Genomic DNA, 19,960 nt, shown 5'->3' with positions numbered 1-19,960 from the left:
TTATGCCCTATGAAGACGGCTGTTGGAACCTTCTGCAACGAGGGTCATGATATAAGCAATGCGAGTGACATCAGGACTGCTTTGCTCAAACGACCAGTTAAAGGAGTCTCAGCTGCCGTTTGCTCCGTTCAAGAATCAAACAAGACACTCAAGGTGAATAAGTTGGATTGCTTCAGTAAATATCACAATTTCGCCTTTGAGAAAGATGGTGTGCGTATTTGGAAATGCCATGGGATAGGATCAGGAAAGCTATAGTCTCTTATAAATCGTTGACGCAATTATCTCAAGAAGCAACGTCAAGTTGAGCAGCCATTTTTTAACATCAGTCAATCAAGAGCTCTAAAGTTGAAAGCCGAAGACCTATCAGAATCCAAAGAGACATCTCTAAACCTTCTTTGTCCACAGCCTGGATGTGAAAAACTATTTGCTACCTTTGCTGATCTGGAACTCCACATTGATGTTGGTGATCATGCTGAGAAAGAAAGGAAAGAGACAGTAAGTGTCTATGATACGATTAGAAAGAGGTGGGCGAGTAGATTCACTACCATGCAGATTGAAAGAAATAAGACGAGGCTTCAAACGAGCAGTACATTAGAAACTTGCACTCAAGTTCAGGGAACAGCAAGTAGTGTTGCGCAAGGATGGGCCCTACATAAAGTACGAGGTGGAGGAACACAATTTTCTCAAAAGGTAAGAGATTGCTACTTGACAAGCAAGTTCGACCTTGGCGAGAAAACAGGTCAGAAATGCGACGCAGACCAAGTAGCAAAGGATATGCGGAATGCAAAAACCGTTGACAACCAAAGAATGTTCAAGAGAGTTGAATGGCTGACAAAGACGCAGATCAAAGGCTTCTTTTCTCGTTTAGCTTCATCGAGGCGAAAAGGTACAAGAGTGGATGCAACACCTACCTCTGTAGAAGATGAAGAAGAGGAAATTAACGATCAGGAACGCTATGAAGTCATTGAGGAAGTGCTGGAGGAATTAGGCGTTAGACATCCTATCGTTTACGACGTTTACAATCTCTGTAAATATTACGAAGACGACCTCCTTTCTTCCTTTAATGTTAGTATGCTGCGATACATCTGCCGACACTTTGACATTCCATTCAAGTCAAGAGATCTCAAGAAAGTTCTGTTAGAAAAAGTGGCGGGAATGGTCAAGGAGTGCTCTTGTTGCAACTGACTGCCGTTTTTTTTTTTTCTTTTTTACGAATGTCTCATCTGTCAAAGATCGAAAACCTCATCCAAAGCCGCCATTGTAAAACGCCTGCAAGCATCTAGCAGGGCGGTGTCTCCATACCTCCAGTGCCGAGTCCCCGCGCGGTATGAAAAAGGTCTATTCTAATAGTTGTTCAGTACTAAAACAGTCACAAGGGCGGATCCAGGGTTTTTTGAAGGGGGGGTCTCAGGGGTAAATTTTGTGGGCAAGGGAATCCCAGTCGCATTTTTACCACAGGAAGCCCATTTGACCTCAGGAATGACAGGGGGGTCGCGACCCCCCCGACCCTCCCCCTGGATCCGCCCTTGAGTCAAGTGAGTTGCCCTAGTCGTAATAGAGCGTTTTCGTATGGCTGTGAAAAGCTCACGAAACGAACGCAGTGAAGACAGCGTTCCCAAAAATGAAAAATCAAGAATCACGTTCGCTGCAAGTCTTGGCTTTATCCAATCAAATACGGCACACATGTAAAAAAAAAAAAAAAAGGCGGACACGGCCACTAAAGCGCTAAGACATGTAAGCGGTAAGGGCAAGACACAGCACTGAACCTTTCAGTAACAGTCATATGAAATATGTCCTATTGCCATTGAATGCGAACCTCAAACCTTTTGATCTCTCACTTGTCGATTTACTTAAAATTGCATTTCAACAGCACCCAATCTGGAAATTTAGTATGCTGGGATTTCCCGACCCCTAACTAACAAAAAAGAAAAAGAAATAGAAGACTGGAGGAAAAAAATTATTCAATCTAAAATCCTACTCAAGATAAAAATGTATTATTCATAAAATTTCAGTTCTTTGTTTGACTTGATCAATAATTTTATTTATCGTTACTGCTGCATAAAGTGGATTAAGTAGAACAATATGAAAATCAAAAGCTAGTATGGACTGCTGTAAACTTCGAGGGTAAAAACGTCAAAGAAAATGCCGGTTGGCACGCGCGGTGCCAAGATAATTAGAAGCACAGTTATTTCAGACAGACTTGTTTGCTGGCCTTGCACAGAGAGACCATTAGACATTGCTCTAAATGATTTTTAAAGACGAGTTCATGCTTTAACTTTAAAGACGAATTCATGCTTTAACTTTAACTTGCTACTGCTACTATTTCAGTACTTCGTATGTTTTCCTGGCAAAATTTATCCTTTTTTTATTATGGAATTGCTTCGCGATGTGGTAGTCGAGAGAGATTTTTATACAACGGAGAATGGATCACGGCAGTGGTCTCGCCAGTGAGTGTTTATAATTTCTGTCATTGAAGGCCTAATGCGTAATTCTTTGGCAATTTCTCTTCCTAAGTTATCTTTTTTATTTATTCACTCAAAACAATTTATTTATTTGTGACTTTGTCTTGTTTTTGAGATCAAAATATGTAAATTGTTGTATTTTACTCACAGACCGGAAGTGATTCGGCAGCTAAATAAACGATCAAAATATAGTAACTTTAATGAAACCTCGCAAAGTCGTTTTGCATTGTCCGACAAATTTTTTCCAATAAAGTTGAAATATAGGGCTAGATCTATCAGAATTGGTATAATTTTAGGTTTGAAACTTTGCCACTTTTAAAATATTCCGATTTAAAGACCAGTGGTAAAACCAGGTTGAGCCGAGTAAACTGTGTTCAAAAATTTGCCAGAAATTCGTTATCGAGAAAAAGGTCAATATTTTTGCACAAAATCGTTCTCATATGATTGATATAAAGTTTTCTTGGCTTATTTGTTCATAATGTAAGAAGAAAACCTTGCTCCGCAACGAGTTTTGAAGCCCTTGTATTGATGCTAATTTGAGCCTCCAAGCTGGGTCGAACTTTGGAGCTCATTTTCTTGGGAAATAAAAACAATGAAAACATAAAAAATACATTCTGGTTATTCTATGGTAAAACCCTACAAATGAGCAAAAAATCAGGGAAATCGATTTTTTGAGTCCGACCCCACCGGTCGGTTTTTACGTGCACAGCCTCTTAACACTTAAGTGACATTACATTACTGCATTACAAGTTATTACTATAGCCTACTCAATCATGCAATCTAAAGATACAATGTAAATATTATTCATACTCTGATAGTGACATTGACTGTGCTCTACTTGACAGGTGGATCTAATGATTACCTTAAGTTCATTGGCAATCATTATGTTTACTGTACTGAGCAAAGTTTAAGATAGTCATTAATTTATATGTCCAAATTTACAGGATTTAAAATTACTAAAATTCAAAAAAAAAAAAAAAATTTATGAAACAAATTAATACAATTCTTCTCTTTCAGTATGAAAAACTAGTTCTCAACAAAGACCTCAAAACCGAGAAAAAAGAATTCACAACAGAAGGAAGAAAGATACCATTGACAGAGATAAGAAAGAAAATGCTTCAAAAACAAGAACCATATTTAAGAAAATTAACAGACCAGCAGTATGAAGCCTTCACAGAAGATCAGCTTAGGAGACGACTTAAAGAACTTCATGAATTGAATGATGAGGAAGATTTGAGTATGAATGAAATGAGAAGCAAATTGAAGGAAATGGAAAGAAATAGATGTTTGCTTGTTTGGATGGACAATTCCACAGTAGCTAACCATGGCTATTTAGTTTGTATGATAACCTGTCTCTATGACCCAGCTGTATTCTACACAGACAATTCCAATTAGTTTAAGTTTAATTGGATGTTTTTTGGCTACCCCAAAATTCAAAGGTGACCATTGCAGCGGTTTCGGGTTAGGGCTGGACGGCGGGCAAAAGTGTTGCGTATTGTGAATGCTGCGAGAGAGGGAGAAAAAGAATGAAAAACAGGTTTTAATTGTAACCGAGCGCTATATTTCGCCATTACAAGGATAAGCATTAATCCGGAAAACACAAACAAATGTCCGTTCGTTCCGCCGTGCATTTTCATGTCCAATTAAAATTATAATAACAATAGGTGAGTGAGTTAAGATCAACATTGGTTCGACGTTTACCGCCACGTAGGCCATTAGCCGACCTTCCACCGAACATATGTTAAATAGGTTCGGTGCGACGTTAGTCCGACGTTTGCCCTGGGCCTAAAGCAAGCTGACGGCGAACTTTTTTCCAGTCGCCTTAGTTCAATACCGATTTAATGGCGAGCCTCACGAGGCGAAAACAGACCTCATGGGAATTCCAAAAGTGATATACCTGTAGAATAGTTGGCGATGATTGATTAAACCATTATTATTATAATATTATTATTATTATTAATTCGTTTGCCTGGTTTATGAGATGCCGACCTGCAATAAAGGTGGTGTATCCGAGAGCAACGAAGATAACTTAATACACTGCAATACAAAAGATTTGGTAAATTACCTTAATCATTAAACAAGCTCATATCCATTTTGAAATCTTTCATTTTTGATCCCTCCTGGGATATTACAATAATCTTAAACTTAAATAAGCTTACTTATGCTTATTTCGGCCTCATTCACTAGGAATTTGATAACTAATGCAGTAAACAAGTTTTAAGCTGAGTTCAGACTCACATCTGTTATTCCCGATGAGATAATGATTCAAAACAAGCAAATTTTCACAATCTCTATCGTAGTAAACTTAATTGTGCTCAATCTCAATTGTTTTCAATTCTTGAATTTAATTTATTTGCATATCCAGGCCTAAGGTTTTAGTCAATAGAGTCAAAATCCCCCACCCTAAAACAACTTTAGATCGCTAGCCTCCTACACGAAACCATTTGCCCGACATCCCCTCTGGCTTAACATTGATAGGTTCATTTATGCATGAACAAACGACAATTACCTTTCGACGAAACACCCAACTGAATCAAGAAAAAATGTCTTGGCTCTTTATTATGGCTATTGCGGGATAGCACAAACATATTTATTACTAATTTTTTGACAGGATTAGACAATCTATTTTGACTTTAGAACTGCATACTTTCTTTCAGACAGTCAGGTTGTCTCTTCTGTGTCATGGGATACCTGTGTGCACGGGATCCCTGTGGTATTAAAGCAGGACAGAGCTCGCCATCTTAAATCGTTCTGACTTATTACATGGTGGCAGCCAAATCTCAAAATATCTTAGCCATCCTGACGAATGGAGACAGATATTGCTGAAAACTAGGTACCTCATATCTAGAAGAATCTTTTTGGACGTGTGTTTCGAAAAGATGTCACAGATAAAACCGCCAAAATCACTCGATTTTATGAAAGCAGAATTACAATGGCCAGACTGGAAAAAACGCTTCGAAAGGTACCGAATCGCCTCGAAACTATTCAAAGAGTCAGGTGAAATACAAGTAAACACGCTAGTCTACTCCCTTGGTCCTGAAAGTGAGCACATTATTTCTCAACTTGGCTTGTCCGAAGACGAAGAAAAGGATTACAAACTGGTCATCGAAAAGTTGGACGAGCACTTTGCCCCTAGAAGAAATGTCATTCACGAGAGAGCCATGTTTCATCAGAGATCACAACAAAGTGGTGAGTCAGCCGAATCGTTTATTCGTAGTCTGTACGAGATGGCCGAAACATGTGATTTTGGAGTTACAAAAGATGATTGCATCCGAGATAGATTAGTGGTCGGAATAATGGATAAAGAGTTATCCAAACGTTTGCAACTGAAAGAAAAACTAGTATTGAGTGAAGCTGTTAAGATGATTCGTCAAGCAGAAAGTGTGAAGTCCCAGGTTTCTACACAAAAGGAGGCGCCAAAGTCACTGGAGGAAATTCGAGTTAAGCAAAAACCTAAGTTTGCAAGAAGGCCTTCGAGCCAGAGTCGCAACGAGAGTAGCGAGACCGACAAAACCCAAAAGTGTCACCGGTGTGGGCTGCAACATTTAACACAATGCCCAGCGAAGAATGCTGAATGCAACAAATGCCATAAAGTCGGCCACTATGCTAGATGTTGCAGAGTTAAACGAGTCACAGAAGTGAGCCAAATGAAGGAGTCTTGTGATGGAGATGCAGACGACACGAGCTCAGAAGAAGAATTCTTCGTGGGAGTCATCACGAGTGCACCAAACAGCAATAAAGGATGGCAAATAAAACTGCCTGTAAATAGTCACCCCGTGCTGTTCAAAATTGACTCGGGTGCTGACGTATCGCTCATGTCATACAAGACGTACAAGAGCATGCCGCGAAGACCTGCCTTGAAGGCAACAACTCACATCCTGAAGGGTGTCGATGGTACCTTGGAGTGTAAAGGGACATTCACAGGTCACACGAGTTACAACGGAATTGTCTGCGAGTTTGAAGTATATGTTGCTGACACCGAAAGCGACTTACTAGGAAGAACCACTGCCGAAGAGTTAAACTTGATCACTCTTAACGTCAAAGAAATCAAAGGCAAAGATAGTATTGGACTAATGAAAGGGGATCCAGTTAAGATCCAACTGAGAGATTCGGCCGCCCCCTTTCATTGCAACACTGCACGCCGAATACCGATACCTTTAATGCCAAAAGTTAAAGCAGAGCTACAGAGAATGGAGGAAGCAGAGGTAATTGAGAAAGTCACGGAACCCATTCATCACGCCGTTTGGAAGGTACTGTTTCAAACGTTTGCCGTTTGGAATTTCATCAGCTAGTGAAATATTTCAACGAAAGATGACCGAACTGCTTGAAGATGTCGATGGCGTGGAGGCGTCACAAGATGACATCTTAGTTGCAGGAAGCAGCATGGAAGAGCATGACGAAAAGCTTGAGAAAGTCCTACTAGTAGTAAACGAAGCCGGACTCAAGCTAAACACAAAGAAATGTGTATGGAGACAGCCAGAAGTAACATTCCTTGGTCACCGTTTTAGCAAGGACGGGGTAAAGCCAGACCCAAGGAAAATTGCAGCAATCATTGACATGCCAGATCCCAGTAACGTCACGGAACTGCAGAGAATCCGAGGGATGATAAACTTCGTTGGAATGTTCGTCCCAAATCTGTCAGCAATGATGAAACCACTCAACGACCTACTAAAGCAAGAGGTTCACTGGTCTTGGGGCCCGCCACAAAAGAAGGCACTGAAGGAAGTCAAAGAAGCCCTCACCAAAGCCACAACGTTGACATTCTACGACCCTTCAAGGCCTACCGTCGTCTCGGCGGACGCAAGTAGCTATGGGCTGGGTGCCGTATTACTTCAGGAAGAAAACAACGTTCTCAAGCCTATAGCATTTGCTTCTCGCTCGCTGCTGCCTGCTGAAACAAAGTATGCGCAGATTGAGAAAGAATGTCTGGCATCAGTGTGGGCGTGTGAAAAGTTCGACAGATACATCAGAGGTCTACAGGAGTTCTGATCCATTTCCTATTTGTCTAATTTTCTTTTTTGTTTTTTTTTTTCTTATTGTATTTGTCAGTATTGATTGCTAACTTATATTTAGTTTTTTTTAAAAAGTAATTTCTTTTTCTTTTTTTCTTGCACTATATAATTTTACTCATTCTCTTCCTGTACCAAATTTGCAATTATTTTTCATGTCAAGCTGTCTGCCTAGGTTAGCCTCATGGTTATTGCAGATAGCCTGTACCTTATAATTCGTTATATACACATTGTATTAGTTCTATTTTACTTTTTGGTACAATAAAATATGTATGTATGTATGTATGTATGAACCTTAATATGTCCCAGCTAGCCCTTCAGCTAATATTACTCCAAGTGCCAGTGATACTCCTTTATCAAGGTCTGACCTGGGCACAGACACTGGTATGGTACCTGGGGGGTAACCCTGGTACCATTGGTATTCCTGTTCCTGACTTTGGAACAGGCACTGCATTGGTACCTGGGGGTAACCCTGGTCTTTCTGTTTCTAACCTTGGAACAGGCACTGCTTTGGCACCTGGGGTTAATCCAGGTACCTTTGGTATTCCTGTTCCTGACCTTGGCACAGGCACTGCTTTGGCACCTGAGGGCAACACAGGTGCCTTTAGTATCCCTGTATCAAGGTCTGATCTTGGCTCAGGCACTGCTTTAACACCTAGTGCTCTTATGCCAATGATACTAGACCTGATCATTTGCTCCCCCATGATCGGCCAAGAGAAGAGATTATAGCTGAGATAAAAAAGTCAGCACGCTCGCCCCACAGTTTTGCAGTTCTTTTATTGAGAAACCTGTATACAAAATAAAACTGCAAAATTGTAGCATTCATGGTGGTGGCAGGACGAGGGCAGTAAATAAAGTCGCCAAAGACTTTATAAAAGATACATTTTTTAAAGCATACAACATTGCAATTGAGGACCAACAAAAGGAGTGGAGAAAATGTGTCAATGCAATGAACGCCTTTCTTGCAAAGTGCGTGAACAAAAAATAAAAGTTACCAGTTGGAAATTTGTTTTCATAAATTTCTTTGAGCTGCAAAATTGAATTCATTAATATTCCTACAACGTGATTCTTTTACAATTTCCAGGCACAATTAAGAGACAGCAAAAGGTCATATTTTGTAATGTTCTCCAACAACAAGCAAAGATGTCCAAAATAATATAATGCAGCAATATTGCCCATTTTGCAATTGAAACATTCTTGCTTGTCAAGCACAAGCTTTCTTGCCCAATTGGTATTTGTATTGCATATGAATGCTCAAACATGGGTCTATGAGAAAAACAGATAGCCCCTTTTCGAATATGGCGCGCGATCCCCTGGAAGGTCCCGGATGTTGCGATACAAGTGCATTGGAATATTTCGCACGGACCAAGATTTATACTCTAGTTTTATACTTAAGTTTCATGAAGAAATGGATATTAGACTCTTAGACTCATGAGATCTTGTTTGTGTGTGCAGAGCGGTAAGTACAAGTTAAATGACAGCTTTTTATTTAGTTGGGGAAGCATTGCAGTGATTGTTTTGTCTTCCGATCGAGCTTATTAAAATTCCAATTTTTGTATTGAATGTGTTAATTTATAAGCTTGAAGTATCTGAAATACCTGGAGCAAATCTGCAAAAGCTGGTTGAAAAAGCAAAGAAAAAAGAACTCCAATTCTGGCTTAAGTGCCATGGGTTGAAAGTAAAATTAAATGAAACGAGAGCAGAGTTGGTTGTCAAATAAGTAAACTTATCTAGGTTGTAAACACAATCCGTGGTTGCAATGACTCTAGACATTCTCGGAAGCGAAAATGTTTTTCTTAATTTCGGTAGAGTATATTTACACCTAATTTATCTTGGCATATTTATATTCTAGGGTTTGCAGATTGAAGGCAGTGAGCAAATCCTCCCGATTGTTGACCCAAATTCCGTACCCTGCTACGCCAGAAAGCTAAATTCTACGTGTAGAAAGTGCAGCCAAGAAAGAAGGCCAGACAGTGATATTTAATACATCAAGCCAAACTCAGCTCCCTTCTAATGGATGAAACACATAAATATATAATGTGCCAAAGTCATTTTCATACATGAAAATATTTGAGCAAACCAAACTTATCTATCTATAGTTTTGTTCCTGAATCATGCAAAAAAGTCGCGTTGATTATTATTTAAAAAGAAAGAGAACTGACCTAACAGCTTCTAATGACATCCTAAATGGACATACAAGGTTAGAATAATTGGTAGGACATAGTTCGATGTTAAAAACCGCCATGAAACAAAGGAGGTTCGAAAGCTGGAAGTATAAAAATTTTATATCATTATGATTAAGCTTACAGTAGAGGGTGCAAAAATGCAACCAAAAACGGTCATAACAAACTTAATTGCTCCAGATTGGTCTTAAAACGGAATAAAAGAAAGATAGATTTTATCACGATTAAGCATGTTTTCAAAAACTTCAATAAAAGCACTTAACATAACTCTTGTTTCAGTTGTTCGCTGTCTTTTTTCTACAAATATGAGGGGAAAGGGGAATATAATGTAAACTGGCACTACTGACAGAAGTAAAAAACATTAACTTCAATATATTTTGGAAAAAAGCATATAACAAAATTGTGACTTAAAATTCCTTAATCTAAACTTATTCCAATTTGGTGTAAATTCAAAAGACAAACAAAAGACACAATGCTATATTCCAAAAGATGAAATTCCATGTCCTTAAAGTCATTTTGGTATTCGAGGCTAATTTGATAGATCTTATAATGACATAGGTATCAAAATCAAATTAATAGCCATAGAGTTGAAATAGTCACCATCAGTGACATTCTAGTCATTATATATCACCACAGTCTAACTCTCCACACACTTGAGATATGACTTTCATGACTACTTGAGCATGACTTACTTCCCATATTGGGAATGACTGGCAAAGGTTATCAACTGATGTAATATGTTCACATTTTTTCGACGATTGACTCTATGAATGCCAGTGTAAAACCAGTGGTAGTGTCAATAGGTCCAAACCTTTTCCTTTGAGCACCAAGCTTCAGTCTGTAGTTTTTCAGCATATCAGAAATTTGAATTCTTTGACTTTCAGAAACTACCCTCACTTGTTTAGGTGACTTATCAGGAGAAGATGATATCATCACATTTGAAATGCAAACTAAACATGTACAAGTTTTAGCACAGTTGCTGCAACATAAATGTGGCAGACCACTGAATGCAACGTCAGAGCCTAAATAGTTGATGATTGTTTTTCAGAGACACTTGTCAGTAAGTAGACAAAATTCACGCATTGACTGTGTCATTCCTGGAACATTTCTTGCAATATCAGATCCATTGTAATACATTGTTGCAGTAGCTGGTTTGCCATCTCTGCCTGCCCTTCCAATTTCATGGTAATATGATTCTAGTGTTCTTGGAACACCAACATGAATTATGTGTCTTACATCTGGTATGTTTACACCAAGTCCAATAGCTACTGTGGCAAAAACTACTCGAATATTTCTTTTTTCAGATTTCCCACTTAACTGACTCAAAATTTCTTGTTTTATAAGTTCTGTCTGTGAAGCATGATATTGGGCAAAAAGACAGTTTTCTGGTTTCCTTCCTTCCTTGTCATGTAAGTAACTTTTCTCTCCTAGAATTCCCAAAAAATATTTAAAAGCATAACCACACCATTTCAAAGGTAAATATATTATAGTAAGCGGATATTCTGTCAACTGAATCCAGACTTTCAGCAATAAGATGAAGCACATCATAGCTCTCTTCACCTAGGAAAATTCTATAAACAGTGAAGAAAAAGATCAATTACAAGCTGTGGACAGAGTCAGGTAGCTAATTATATTATAAAACACAGTTTCCCTTTTGCTTCCTAATTCGAAAATATAATAAAAATCAGATGATACAGTAACTAACACTTTGGGTAATCCTCATTATCATACAGATATTATGGATTGAACTTGTTGGAGTTCGCCGTTTTCTTGATGCAGCTTGTGGACACATGTGCAGAGGGAGATGGGGACAGAAACAACATCAACAAGAAAATACTTCTCCTGTATTTCAAACGCTTTAATTCATTTTCTAAATATGCTTTAGAAATGTTTGTGAGCATTGCACAGGTGAAGGCAATACTGTCCGAAGAAATGGCCCATAGACTGACATGAATAGGTTTGTCAGCTGTCTCTTATACCTTCTTTTATATAATCGTATATTTTCTCCAAGTTATTTCAATAAACATTGTTATTATCATTATTATAAGGTTTGTCAACTGGAACGGTGGGCAAGGAAAAAATATAGAGTGTGACTGTGCACAAGAAATTTGCAATCGAACGTGCAAGAGTGTTGTCAAAGGAATGGGAGCCAACAAAACGAAAAAGGCAATGTTACGAGCATCCAAAGCAGCAGCTGGTATTCAGCAAATTGTTTCTTTGTTCGACAAGAACACAAGTCTTCACAAAGTTTCACAGTCTCATTCCACCAGAAGTTCAAAGGGCGATGAAGATGTGATGTTTCAAGACTTGAGAAAACTCCGTCCTTTTCAAATTAAGCCAAACAGGAGCCATCGCAGTTTCAGTCATATTGAAATGTCGCCATTAACAGGTCTTGATATGGGTGAACTTTGTACGTGGTTGAAGAAACAAGGAACAAATCGCAATGGGAGTATAATTATTAAAGGTTGCAGCATCAACATTTTCACATCGATATGACATATTTTCCCATCATTGCAAAAGTATTTTGTAGCCGCAAGAATTAGCTTTTTTCCTCCTCAAAACTCTGAATAGGTTAAATGCATGCATAACTCCAGTTTACATCTTACTTTTGCTCCAACCATCGTATAAAATCGGCACTTCTGTTATCACTTTTTGCCGCCATTTTGAAACGAAAACCACGTGATCAAAATCTCCAGAAATCTTGGAGATTTTGATCACGTGATACCAGCCAACACCAGGGTCTTCTCCCCGACGACCGCCATTTTGTTTTGGAGTCGGGCCGAGATGGCCCTGGTTGTGCACTTGCTGATAACTGCCAGATTATAATGTCCCCGTTGAAGGGGGAGGAGGGGGTGAGCTTGCCTTTTGACTGATATGCTTGGGTGGACTGTCTTCTTCTTTTAAGGTGTCTTCTAGTACTAATGTACTGACTGTACCTCCACTTTTTATTCAGCGAATTGAGACCTTTTCTGGTCTGATCCAATGGTATTTGCACCACATGTTGAGTAAAGATGAAAGTCGGGATTGATAATTTCATGTCAATCAAGGTAACCACGGCAATGATAAACAGACACTGCTGAAATCAGTTTTTGCCAAATATTTCTTCAGATTTCGATGAAAAAAATGACTTTAGTTGAAAACCTACACACTGAGGCTTGGTAAACGAAACCATAAATAAAGCTTTTTATCAGAGCGATTTTGAATCGAAATATTCTAATATATTCCTCCTGCCAAATTAGTTTTTACGGTAAGTATAAAATAATTTTATACTTAAATATTAAGTATTCGAATGAAAAAAATGCGAAAAATTTTAACATTTCTCAAGTCCGTCTTCTGCAACTGAGTTAAAAAAGAAATATTCACCTCACCTACTTATGCGCTTTGTTTGTAATTGGATTAATAGTTTTTTAAAAAAAAGGAAAACGTAACGTTAGAATTTTTTGTTACGCTTCTCTACACCAACAGCGTGCACAAGGCCTTTTCACAGGACAGGGTATATTGATATAAGCATGGCACTTATCAAAAAACAGTTACATTTTTCTTGAGAAAACGAAATGCATTTATGGCATTTTTAGCTTCTACATTTGATGGATTTAGAAGATGATTCACACATTCTTGCCTTAACTTTGCACTAATAAAGTCCAAAATATCAACATGCATAACAACTGAAACACCAGCAACATCTTCCAACTGATCTGTTGATAAGTTGATTCCCATACTACGTCCCCCATATTTTTCAGGAAAAGAGATGTGCTCAAGGGATTTTTGTGGGAAGATCTAGATGTTTTAGTTCACGAATTCTGTGTATTCCAGTACTGGACAAAGACATCACATTCTCCTTGAACAATCGGTATGTAGACATAAGCAAGTATTTCTCTATCCAACCGATTGTAAGGATCATACTCTATCCCTCTTAAAATAGTCATTAGCTGATTTTTAAAGAATTTTTCCAATCCTTCGTGGAGTTCTCTCCACCATCTCTCAATCTTGTTGCTGGTTGAAGGGCCTTATATAATGGAATCTGTTGGCTCTTCCAAAATATCAAACTGGTTGATTAGATAAGCATGTATGGTAGCCATAAACACCGAGGGGAAATGTATTATTCTGGTATCCCCACAGTTTATTATGCCCATCTAAAGATATCACCCATAATGGCGCTTCTGATGTGTAATGTCCCTTCGGCTTTTTCTTTTTTCTTCGTAACTTTCTAGCTTCCAACCCCTCTGGATCCAACTCGGACATCATTGTAAACAAGATGTCATGGGACCAACACCACGGTCAAATGTCTGGGCATGCGTAGCACCATGTTACAGCGCGGTAAATTTGAATTTGTAAACATTAGTATATTGTCGGACGGATGAGTTCAAAGTCGATTTATAAGAAATTCCCTGTATATTTAAGCTCAATTTTTTCTATATATATTCTCTGTCATATTCTCAAACTATTCTCGGTTTACACTTTTTTAATTCGTTTTACATTTTGAGAAAAACGCAATGAAAGTTTTCTCCTTCGTGGTTTTAGTAATAATTACTACAAGTGTCAGCTTTGTGTGTAGCTACGGTTGTGAAAAAGCACTACAAACTCGGTCTCATAAAGATAAGTGTTCTACAGGAAGCCTTTTCAAGGTAAACTCGAAGTTAGTAAGGGCTCTAAACTAAATAATACTGCACCTACAATGACCTAAAATTGATTTGTGGAGTTTATATTTTGTATATATGCAGTGTTTCCACGTCGCCGTTATTGTTGCTGTGCGAGGCCGTTGAAATGGCAAGGCAAGATTTGACAACAGATTGTATAAATTCAATTCGATTTTCATCGTTGAATACAGTCGAAAGACACCTAAGACCCTTGTTCAATCGCTTGGACAATCTGTGTGGAAATACAAATATTGATACGTCTTATGGCTCCGTAAAATTTATCAACCAAAAAGGCACTGTCCAGCTTGATGTGGATGTATGGGACTGAATGTCAGAGGCTCTCAACAAATTAGACCAAGTGGAAGGTACAGAAAATTTAGCCAGCAGTAAATAATTCTATATTTGTGACGGCCTTGTAGTGAAGTGTTCTTTTTGTTTAGAATATTCCAATGCTGTTATTTGAAGGAGGCAGTCTGATGGCCATGCTTGTAATTTTTGAAGGACAATACCTTGGATGATAATTGTTATGATGTGTTATAAATGATGCATCATAGCAGGGTACTCTCCTTCAAAAATGACAAGCATGGCCATCAGAAATGATCTGATTTCACTACTCTTTTTATTAACTATGGTTTTTGCTGGTGTTCAATTTTTTTTAAAGAAAATTCTTTTGAGAATCTTGTGGAAGCATTTCAACTTGCATTGTACCACCACTGTACAACCCTACTTTCATGAAAGACTTTGTAGATGAACATTCTCCTGGACTATTTGACATGATCCTCACGTCGGTAGCTCGGGGGGTGCAGGGGGTGCAGAGGACCGCATTTTAAGCAAGTGAGATTTTGGCTGGTATGATATTTTCACGTAAAACTGAGTAAAAAAAAATCAATTTTACTTTTTCATCTGATGATTCAACAACGCTTGTCTATACAGACTCTGGTTGATTATTAGAAAAGTATGCAACTGAAATAAAACCCGCAGCGAGAACCACTAAACGCGTATATTTCCTTAATTTTTGTTCGCTCCCAATTTTACCGTCTAAGCGTCCACTGTCTAGACAAGAACATGTTTTCTCGGCAAAGTCAGACTGCCTATTAAACTCATTAGCAAATGTCTGTCAACTAATTATAGGTAATAATAGGCTGGTGGAACTTTGAAGTTTAAGCAAGTTTTGCTTTTAAGATTACTGTAACAGACATTAATGTTAGAGTCAGTGGACGGTAGTAGCAATCGACTGTATTCACAAAAATTGTTAGTCTAATCCCAATGAAAAGTCACCGAAACTCTAGAAATGGGAAGACGTGAACAAGAAAATAGAAAACGAAAAGCCGCAACAAAGTCATGCCAATCCATTCACAAGTGGATGCAAGCTAAAGCACCAAGAGAAGAGCCTGTCGAGATTGAAAAAGCACTTGAAGAAACACCTGAGATTAACAATAGTAAGATTCCAGCCACAAGCTGCGAATGTGAGCGAAGTGCCAGTGCCTTGCGACGACTCCATACATATCAGAGAGCCTGCATGGGGCAAGAGAGATTGTCGTCCCTGGCACTGATGTACATCCATTACGATGTGCCCATCGTATTAAACGATGTTGTTGATTTGTTTGCTAGAAAGCATCCCCGCAAACTCGAGCTAACACTTCTTAAAGATTAGAGCATAAACTCATAGCACGGTTCTTTGCTTCAATTAGAGCAATTTCCATACCATATTGGATGAAGCTTTCTAATATTGGACTTCCTGTGGTAAAAGGCTGTTATTGGTCAGAAATATTTGATATTGCTCCAAATATGGTTGCTAATCAAACAATCAGTTGATTTAATAAATACACTTTTGTTACTCGTTTTAATCACCTTATGAGTTTCTGATTAGAGCCATAATGACAAAGGGAGATTTGCACGATTTAAACTATTGTTTGTTCAGTATGTAATTTATCTATACCTATGCGTCCTATGGGACTTTTAAAAAATAAAGTATATGGTTGGTCCACTTTTTGTAAATTAGCACCCCCCCCCCCCCCCCAAACAAAAATCCTAGCTACGGGCCTGATCCTAAATTCTATAATAAAACCTGAAACCAGCAGAGAAAGACGGTACCCTTCAAGAACAGAGCACTGTTGTTCTTCTCCATATCATTGCTTACTTCAGGTAGTACTATATTACTTTTACGGGTTTTTTTTCGTCTAAAATATTCTTTTTACAATGAAGTGTTCAATTTCAATTTTACTATTATTTCAATAGATCACAAAAAACTTTCCAGTTTCAAAAAGACATGGGAATTTTTTTGAATAACCATGGAACATCAAGAACAGCTATAAATAGTGGGCCTGTGCTGAGATACAGTATAGCTCCAAGAACTATAGATCGCCACGATAGTCAACTACGGAAAGACTACCCCACTCTCCTGCATAGCAAGATTCAAAATGCTACTAAGGTTTGTTTTTTCTTTTTTTTGATAATCAATCTATATTATTTTTATCGCTTAATTTTTTCCATTTGTCTTTTAACAGAAACATTCGTTTATGATGCTCTTACTTGAAGACTTTCACAATATCTATACCATTAGATTACCAGACACCAGCCTCAAACTGTCTCTTGCCACCCACATGGTCTCCTCTCTTTTAGAAATCCAACCTACTATTCCAGCTATTTGCCTACCTCTTGAGAAGGACAACATTCACTCTACACCTAATATAGTCATAAATGGTATATTTGGAGGCATAAAGAAAGAATTTGTTGATGAACTGTTGAAAAATGGTTTAGATGGGTGGACATGTATGTATATGTTGAAGATACCAAGGAACTATCACCAACTTAGTGCCAAAGGTCTAAAAACACAATTAAGGGAATTCAGGTATGTAAAAACTTCTTCCATTTTTTGACAATAATCTTGACAACTCTTGACAAGTAATGATATATTTTTTAACTTGAAGAGTCTAGGATGGGTTAGCACATGAAGAGTTGTGTAAGCTAAACACTTGTACTTTGGTTGATGAATTTGAGCAGAGTTTAAAATCCATGGAAGATTACAAGAGGGCCATTGATCACACTATCGAATGTGCAGGAGTAAATATAAAAGAATATTTACGACAGTATATAATGAAATAGGGGATGATGTTTGTAGGGATAAGCATGTTATTGCTTCCGCTTTTAACAAGTATTTCGCTGGTGTTGTAGCTCTTCTTTTAGATCCCATAGGGGATTTAGTAACTACTATTCGCAGTACGTTTAATGTGAAAACATTCAGTTCACCTCAAGTGAATCGACCACCATTTCAATTTAAGAGGGTTTCTGAGAGTTTTATTCGTTTGCAGCTTCGAAAGTTGAAAAACGGGAAGTCTGTTGCTCTTGATAATATTCCTCCACGTCTACTCAAAGACGCTGCTGACATTGTTACCAAGCCAGTAACAGAAATAATTAATGCATCTTTACGTCAAGGTAAAGTTCCTGACGACTGGAAAAGTGCATGTGTTATCTCCCTGTTATCTCCCTATGGATAATTACAGACCTATTTCTATACTTCCTACTACGTCTAAGTTGTTAGAAAGGGCAGTTCATGCTCAGCTTTATGAATATCTGTCCCAGCATAAAATCTTAAGTCCATATCAATGTGGTTTTAGAAAGGCGCACTCGACCGAGACTGCGGCATTATCATTTGCAGACACTATACGTAGGAATATCGATCAAGGTCATATGACAGGGGCAGTTTTTATCGATTTCCGTAAGGCTTTCGATAGTGTTGATCACGCTATACTGCTGCATAAGTTGTCTGCCTTGGGAATTATGGATCGAGAATATAATTGGTTTGAAAATTACCTCTGTGGTAGAACTCAGATTGTTCGTTTTCAAGAAGTATTATCAGAATCTGAGCCCATTATTTCTGGTGTGCCTCAGAGCTCAATACTCGGTCCTCTCCTTTTTGTTATCCATATCAATGATTTGCCAGTCGTCGCTAGGCAATGCAGCATACTTATGTATGCAGATGATACTGTTTTATTTTGTTCAGGTTCAACTGTATCTATAATTGAAGGAAAGCTTAATGCTGACCTTGAGTTGGTTGGATCTTGGCTTAGTGAAAATAGCTTGTTTCTAAATGCCACCAAAACTGAGTCCATGCTATTTGGAACTCATGCTAAGCTTTCACAGGTTTCTGATTTTAATATACTATTCAGTGGTCGCCCTATTAAACGTGTATCTGAATTCAAATATCTGGGAATCATTTTTGATGAATGCCTTTCATGGAATTCCCATGTCCAGTATATATTATCTAGAGCTGGTAAAAGGCTGGGTATGCTAGGGCGCATAAGGAATAATCTAACGTTACACTGTGCGAATACCATGTATACGTCTTTTATTCGCCCTGTTCTTGAATACTGTGATAATGTTTGGGGGTGTTGTGCTATTGGAAATTCTACATCTTTAGAAAGACTTCAGCGGCGTGCTGCAAGGATAGTTACTGGAATAGGCGAGAGTGATAGGGCCTTAGATGTAGTTCATTGGTCCACCCTACAAAGTAGGCGTGACGACCACGTGTTCAAACTTGTTAAGAAATGTATTAATGGGAGTTGCCCGCAATTTTTCAGAAATTATTTTACTTTTGATAATGCTATACACAACAGGTTCACTAGACAAAGCAATATGTTACATTTACCAAGGGTAAGAACCGAGTTGGCTAAGAAATCATTTTACTATCATGGATGGTTGTTGGGCCTTTCCCGGATTCGCTTGGATGCTCGCGGAGTGATGGCCACGGGTCGAGGTCGGCTTTGATTTGGTCTCGGTCTCGGCTTTTGGCCTTTGTTTCGTGGGCGTTCTGGCGAATTCGGGAAAGGTCTAATAACCCTTTATATATTAGCTTTTAGGTACTTACATTATTAGATTTAGTATTGAAACTATATTGTAACTAGTATTACATTTTAATCATATTAGCTTTTTTTAGTTTCTATTTATTGTAAGTTGTGTATGTGTATTTAACAGGGCTCCTTTTGATAGCAGGGGCATTTTGCCACTGAATGGACTACCCTGTTTTTTGTATACTTTTTTGTTTAAATAAAGGTTTCTACTCTACTCCTTGGTACCACCAATCGTAGACAGCTTAATCTTTGACTTTTTGCCAATCGCAGAGAGATGTCTTACGAGGTTATCTGTACAGAATGTAGAACTGGAACCAGCGTCTAATAAAGCATATGTCTCTATATACTGGCAGTCATCAGACTTCTTTACTTTAACAGGAACAACAAGCATCAGGTATAGAGCCTTTAACTGTTGAAGAAATTCAAAAAGCAGAATACGAGATTTTAAGACATATCCAGAGTCAAGCATATGGTGAAGAATTTCTAGCCTTATCAAGTGGTAAGAATGTCGAGAAATCAAGCAGCATCTTGAAACTAGATCCAGTACTAGTAGATGGCTTGATACGTGTTGGAGGACGCCTAACTAGATCATCGTTGCCATACGATATGAAGCATCAAGTTATCATCCCCAAGAGAAGCCACGTGTCCAAGTTGATCATCTAAGATCTTCATCAGAAGTCTGGACACTCAGAAAGAGAGTATGTATTATCCTTGCTACGCCAAAGATTCTGGGTAGTACAAGCCAACTCAGCAGTGAGAAATGTTATTTCCAACTTTTACAACTGCAAGCGCCGTCACTCAGCACGTGGAAAACAGAAG

General features: G+C 38.3%; 1 pseudogene; it reads right to left on the bottom strand.

The window, feature by feature from the left end:
• Positions 1–10,698: 10,698 nt before the first annotated feature.
• Positions 10,699–13,733, bottom strand: LOC148910509 (uncharacterized; annotated as a pseudogene).
• Positions 13,734–19,960: the final 6,227 nt, after the last annotated feature.

This window comes from Actinia tenebrosa, unplaced genomic scaffold (genome assembly GCF_029948245.1).
Source record: "Actinia tenebrosa isolate PJP-AT-01 unplaced genomic scaffold, QUT_ActTen_1.0 PGA_scaffold16__25_contigs__length_10494907, whole genome shotgun sequence".
Taxonomy (NCBI): domain Eukaryota; kingdom Metazoa; phylum Cnidaria; class Anthozoa; order Actiniaria; family Actiniidae; genus Actinia; species Actinia tenebrosa.
Note: the sequence above shows the minus strand (reverse complement) of the source record. Positions and strands in the feature narration are given on the sequence as shown.